The sequence below is a fragment of the Sinocyclocheilus anshuiensis genome, unplaced genomic scaffold (genome assembly GCF_001515605.1).
Source record: "Sinocyclocheilus anshuiensis isolate Anshui unplaced genomic scaffold, SAMN03320099.WGS_v1.1 scaffold999, whole genome shotgun sequence".
NCBI classification, from domain to species: Eukaryota; Metazoa; Chordata; class Actinopteri; order Cypriniformes; family Cyprinidae; genus Sinocyclocheilus; species Sinocyclocheilus anshuiensis.
Genome location: NW_015544197.1, coordinates 27265 through 33446, shown reverse-complemented (window position 1 = coordinate 33446; position 6182 = coordinate 27265). Strand labels below are relative to the sequence as shown.

Genomic DNA, 6182 nt, shown 5'->3' with positions numbered 1-6182 from the left:
ATTTTAAGTAAAAAAAAAAAGTAATTATTGGTTAGCATTTATCATTATTATTGCATGTAAGTGTTGGGGTGGGCAAACGATGCAATTCATTCTGGGGTAATCTTAATGTTTAAGTAGTAATACTTAAATTTTTTGAGTATAAAATCAAGTGTTCTCCAAAGGCGAGATCTTCGAGCAGCTGCCTGACATATCCTTTGTGCCGATATTGCAAACGCTGAGGAAAACCATACTAGGTTGTTGAGTTAGTGATGCTATGAGGTGTTAGTGCACCTGTCTCTCTTTTTTATTATTATTATAGCCGAACTTATAGTTACATAAAAGATCAGGGAAAGATGGTTGTATCTAACAATGAACAATCATAATGGCATATATTATATTAGTGTTATATTGCATCACTACTGTGTTATTCCTATGTATGTTTGTACTTTCTTCTGCACTGCAAATTCCTTGTGTGTGTAAACATACTTGGTAATAAAGCTATTCTGATTCTGATAAAACGGTTTAAACAAATTCATGTGTTCATCATAGTATGAGAATATACACAGAAAAAAAGCACAGTGACAAGGTTAAATATCTTTGAATAATTCATCATGATGCTTTTTTTTAGAAGCCCGAGGGATGAAACGAGTTAAATTCAACAAGAAAAAGAATAAAACAAAGGAGATTTAAGCCACTTTTGCTTGTGGATAAAACATTTTGCACAAAATAATTAACAAAATATTCAAGAGATAACGATTTTGGGTTTTTGTAATAAATAAAAAAAAAAATGCTTTAAGGATAAAACTGTGGATCACACATTCGTGGAGTTAAAAATATAACAACTTAAATCAACCCAAAATGTATTGCTATACTACAATCACAAAAAAGGGCAGCTGTTTCTTCAACAAGACCACAAAATGGGCAAGTTTCATCATTATCAAGATACTTACAGATAGATGAATTAAACCTGTCACTCATATCTTTTAAGTTGTTGCGCTTGTTATAACGTCCTAGGTCACATGATAACGTCAACATAGCGGATGATATCCGAATCGCATTCATACTTAACGCATTCAGGCTGTACTCTCATAGCGCTCGGTAAGTAAGTACTTAAAGAAATTAAGTGCCTATAATTTAGAAAGTATGCGGTTTCGAACGCAGCCCGACAACATCTCGTTTTGACATGATGACATCTCGCGTGGTTCTGTGTGATTTGGACAACTTCAAGTTACGCCCCCTTCAAATTACGCCCCTCTCTTGCAGTCCGCAGACAGACCCTTCTCTTGCCAGCAACGCCACTGAGCGCAGATTTGACGCTGTAGTGGACCGGACGCGAGCGGCGCGACGCGACAAAATAGTGTAGCATATTCAAAATGTTGTTGTATTGTAGATAACAATGTGCTTAATGTTAATGTTGCACTTTATTCATTTTTGTGTTGCGAGCTGTTATGGGATGTTCGAGTTGGATGTGAAAAGAGGCTCCGCCCCTGTGTGGAGAAGAGTGCCTGGCTGCTGGTTCCAGTGCGGTTCTCTTAAGTCGGGTGTGTACGGCGTGGGTTGTTGCCGACAACAGCCCAAATAAACACCCCTTGTACATCAAAACGCCTCGTCCTTGTCTGAGAACGCTACGATACTATAGAACCCATTATAATCCGTGATGCTGTCTACACTGGATGCGGTGCGACCTGTTTTTATACAGTCTATGGGCGCGAAACGACAAATCCCCGACAGAAACTGCTGCCTCGTTCTATCTATGACGTACTGACATAAAATTCTAATAATTTGCAGCTTTTGCAGTTTGGCGCAACAACTGTCGCATCCGGTGTAGACACGGTGTTACAGTAGTTTAGCTTATTATACTGTTATAGGGTTTCTTTAATTGAAATATGAGGGAAAAAACATGTTTACGACGTGGCTCGTTGGTCTAGGGGTATGATTCTCGCTTTGGGTGCGAGAGGTCCCGGGTTCAAATCCCGGACGAGCCCTTGTTTTTGAAGCTTTTAGGAAGAAACGAAGGAAGGTTCACGACTTTATTTTAGTGTGCACTTTAAGATTAGTCTGCAAGAAATAAGAGTAATGGTGAACAGTAGGACTGTTTTGCTGAATCAGATTAACAACGGCAAATCGTATCACTTCTCATTCGTTGGTGGTGTAGTGGTTAGCATAGCTTGCTTCCAGCGGGTGGCCAGCCGCACATAGGTGTAGAGCGCTGACTAGCCAATAGGAACGAAGGAAATTCCAGGGAGGCGGGACGAGTAAAATACACCCAATTGATAGTTTTCACGTGACGTCACACACTCATAGGAACGCCCACCTGGAGGGCAAAACGAAGCTTTGCTCCACTGACCGCCAGTTATTTTTGCGCAGTTTGCATTAAGTAGTAATGTAGTAAAACGCAGATATTAAAAGGCGAAATTCAGTAAACACCTTATTGATTATGGATATTTTGTACAGACAAGCAGATGAAGCCAGAATATAAACGCAATGTGCAAAGTTTCCCGTGAAATGGTTTCCCATAGAAAACCATTAGAAGGAAAACGCTGAACCATTAAGCGGATTGCGTTCATATTCCGGCCTCATCTGCTTGCCTATGTAAACTATGCATCATTAATATAGAGAATATTACTGTTTTAAATATATTAAGGCACGTTAAGTGTTTTTACAACGTTTGCCGCACTGTTTAACGATTGAAATATTGCCGCGGGTGATTAATATGGATTGCAAATGGCCAAAACTTGCATTTTGTTCACATACCTTTGTTTTATTCCTTTGAGAGGTGATCTAAATATTTGCGGCTCTGAAACAGATGGAAAATTGATAGTTTTGTGCTGCAGTTCTATGGATGTTTTGCCCTCCAGGTCTTCGAGGCGGTCACGTGACTGAAAGCTATCAATTAGAGGTTCGAATCCCGCCTCGGCCACAAATAACATCAAATGAATTTGTATTCGTTTTTCATCTAGATACACTTTAAGTACAATTAACATATAATAAACGAACTTTGTGCACAAAGATAAAATAAATCTTGTAATAATTGTTCTTGTGTAGGATGTACAAAATGTGCAACGATCTTAATAACATTTACTTTATAATAGGGTATAGTTATCTTTAATATAGAAAATGTGAATGTGAATAATTAAAAAGAACATTTTGATCATGTTTTAGACCTTTATTTTTAAAGAGACATTCATTTTATATTTGTATAACTATGTACAGAAAACCCATATATTTGAAATATAACTAAAAATTACCAAGAAAATATTATTTTTTCATTTTATTTATAGTAAAATAATATACTTATTATATAAAAATGAAAAAAAGGTAATTACTACAGTATAGTACTAACCAAAATATATAATTAAATAAATATACATAAAATAATTATAGATTAAACAACAACACATATAATAAAATGTAAAGATGTGGAGAACACAGAAAAAACAAGAAAAATATGTTTTACACATATCAATATCAATGCAAGTCAATAAAATATAATATCAAATATATAATTGCAAAAAATATAATTGCAAATATCAATGCAAGCCAATAAAATGTAATATCAATAAAAAATAATCAATAAAATTAATCAATTTTTTAATAAAAAAATTTTTTTTTTTTGAAACACACTAAAATACAGTGCAAACAAGGCCAATATGTCTGGTATTTTAATGAACAAAGGGAAATAAATGAAACTATTTAAATGTATAGATTCAACAACAACAACAACAATAATAAAATCTAAAATTGTGGAGAACACAGAAAAAAAAACAAGAAAAAATGTACACTACCAGTCAAATGTTTTTGAACAGTAAGATTTGTAATGTTTTTTAAAGAAGTCTCTTCCGCTCACCAAGCATGCATTTATTTGATCCAAAATACAGCAAAAGCAAAAATATTGTGAAATATTTTTACTTTTTAAAAGAACTGCTTTCTATTTGAATATATTTTAAAATGTAATTTTTTCATGCGATCAAAGCTGAATTCTCTGCATCATTACTCCAGTCTTCAGTGTCACATGATCTTTCAGAAATCATTCTAATATGCTGATTTGCTGCTCAAGAAACATTTCTTCTTCTTATTATTATTATTATCATCAATATTTAAAACAGTTGAGTCATTTTTTTTTCAGGATTCTTTGATGAATAGAAAGATCCAAAGATCAGCATTTATCTGAAATAAAAAGCTTTCTTAACAATATACATTATACCATTCAAAAGCTTGGAGTCAGTATATAATTTTTGTTTTTTGGGAAAGAAATTATAGAAATTAATACTTTTATTTAGTAAGGACGCTTTAAATTGATCAAAAGTGATGATAAAGATGAAAATGTTACAAAAAAATGTATATTTCAGATAAATGCTGTTCTTCTGAACTTTCTATTCATGAAAGAAACCTGAAAAGATTCTACTCAGCTGTTTACAGCATAATAATAATACTAATAAAAAATGTTTTTTGAGCAGCAAATCAGAATATTAGAATGATTTCTGAAGGATCATGTGAAGGATGGAGTTATGATGCTGAAAGCTTGGATCACATTAATAAATTACATTTTACAACATATGCAAATAGAAAGCAGCTATTTTAAATAGTAAGAATTTCAAAATTTCACAGTTTTTGCTGTACTTTGGATCAAATAAATGCAGGCTTGGTGAGCAGAAGATAATTCTTTAAAAAACATAAACAATCTTACTGCTGAAAAACTTTTGACTGGTATTTTAAATTAAATAATTATTTACAGAGTTTAATAATAGCAGTTACTAACATTTAGTGTTTACAAATCTGAGCAAGATAAAATAACAATGCAAGTCAATAAAATTAATTTTAAAACACACTAAAATACAGTGCAAACAAGGCCAATACTTCTGGTTTCTTAATGAACAAATGTAAATAAATTAAATAAATTTAAAATGGTAGATTAAACAACAACAACAACTACAATAATAATAATAATAATAATAATACTAAAATCTAAAGTTGTGGAGGAAAAAAACAAAAACAAGCCATCCACCTGTTTAAGAAGATCCTTGCTCCCATGGTGCATTGCCAAGAGATGATCATGGGCAATTCTCATCAGATCTGTCCAGCTACTATGGTCCAACACAAAGATCACCCGTTTTGATGGGTCCAGTGCGAGCTGAACGGGGGGAGGCAGCTATGGGCAATGGTGTTGTGCTCAGCAGTTCTACAGAAGATTAACATAATTACTTAAAATATTTGTCTTTGTGTGCACATATGAGACAGACAGTTAACACACATTAGTGTCTGTATGAATAATTTATTTACCTGCATCTGGAAGAAACACTTCTGACCTTTGATCCTTCACTGTCAAAGTGCCTGGTGTGATGTTATGGTGGAATAAGACAGTCTTTGGGGTGACCTGCTCTGTGGGAGGATGGGTCTTGTCAGAGCATGCATCATCTAAACATTCCTGTAATATAGATTAAAATAAAATATATCAAGTGTATTTTATAATTCATAATATATATATATATAAATACATTTAATATATAAATGTAACATTTTTCTTAAATATACACATGAGTAGGTGAGTATTTATATTAGCGCTATATTATCGCGATTAATCACATCCAAAATAAAAGTTTTTGTTTACAGAATATATGTGTGTGTACTGTGTATATTTACTGGCACGATAAATCGCATGTGATTGTCATGCGCATCTCGTCAGTAAAGCTGGCTCTGTGAAGAGTAAATCTCCATCACGTGCTTTCAGATGGAGCGGCATTTAGTACAACTTTGTTCAGCTTCCTAAAGAACCCAGCGTTATGTAAACAGTGGATACAGTTTGTTTTTCCGGGGCAGCAATGGAGATTCACAAGTGTGTTTTGTTGACGAACGTTTTATAAACAAGGCCCAGTTCGACGCTGGATTTGCACATCGTTTGATACTGAAAGATGGAGCGGTTCCAGCTACAAAAGATCCCGGTCATGATCTGGAACTGCAGACGATAAGTGAAACGGCATTAAATGTCTGTTTTGTTGGCATTCGGCGCTCAAGTGCTCGTCACTCTTTAGCTCCACCCACGGCGCGCCTCCAGGAGCTCGGCTGTTTTCGGAGAGAATCGGAAAGCTGTATTTTTCTTTTATAAATATGATAAAACTAAAGACTCTTTGGGGCTATGAACGATGCTATACTACTCTATAGGTACTCAAGATCAACATGAGATTGGGTGAAACTGTGTGTGTTCT

At 34.3% G+C, this 6182-nt stretch overlaps 1 non-coding gene across 1 annotated transcript; it reads left to right on the top strand.

Annotated features, from left to right (window-relative positions):
* The first annotated feature begins 1892 nt into the window (after nucleotides 1-1892).
* Nucleotides 1893-1964, top strand: trnap-ugg (transfer RNA proline (anticodon UGG)). The gene has a single exon. It is a non-coding gene; the product is annotated as a tRNA-Pro (tRNA).
* The last annotated feature ends 4218 nt before the right edge of the window (nucleotides 1965-6182 follow it).